Source organism: Atta cephalotes, assembly GCF_000143395.1.
Source record: "Atta cephalotes unplaced genomic scaffold scaffold00027, whole genome shotgun sequence".
NCBI classification, from domain to species: Eukaryota; Metazoa; Arthropoda; class Insecta; order Hymenoptera; family Formicidae; genus Atta; species Atta cephalotes.
This window is the reverse complement of record NW_012130091.1, coordinates 927,528-927,958: the sequence shown is the minus strand read 5'-3', so window position 1 is coordinate 927,958 and position 431 is coordinate 927,528.

Genomic DNA, 431 nt, shown 5'->3' with positions numbered 1-431 from the left:
CGCGCGCGCGTGTGCGTGCCAACCAATCAGCGAGACGATATGTGCAGTGGCGTCAATTATAAAAAAAATATTTTCCACGCATCACTGTTGACGTGTCGCTCAGTTGGATTTTGATGCTACCAACAAGTAGCAAGCTTGTTGCAATGATTAGGTTAGGTTAGATTAGGTTCAATAAAGGTGCATTCATATGTCAAGTATCAAACGTCAATAAGTATCAAACGTCAAGTAGCAGAAGCAGCAACCAATCAATGAAATGATTTTTACAATGGCGTAAAAAAATATTTTTTACATCCATAGAGAATAGAGACTAAGACATTTTCATGCTAATGCTCGAATCGAGCGTCAAGTGTCAGCAGCCTAAAAATGCAGCAGAGATGTTATTCTTTGACATCATGCTCTGACAATAACAGGAAGACGTAAATTCATATAAA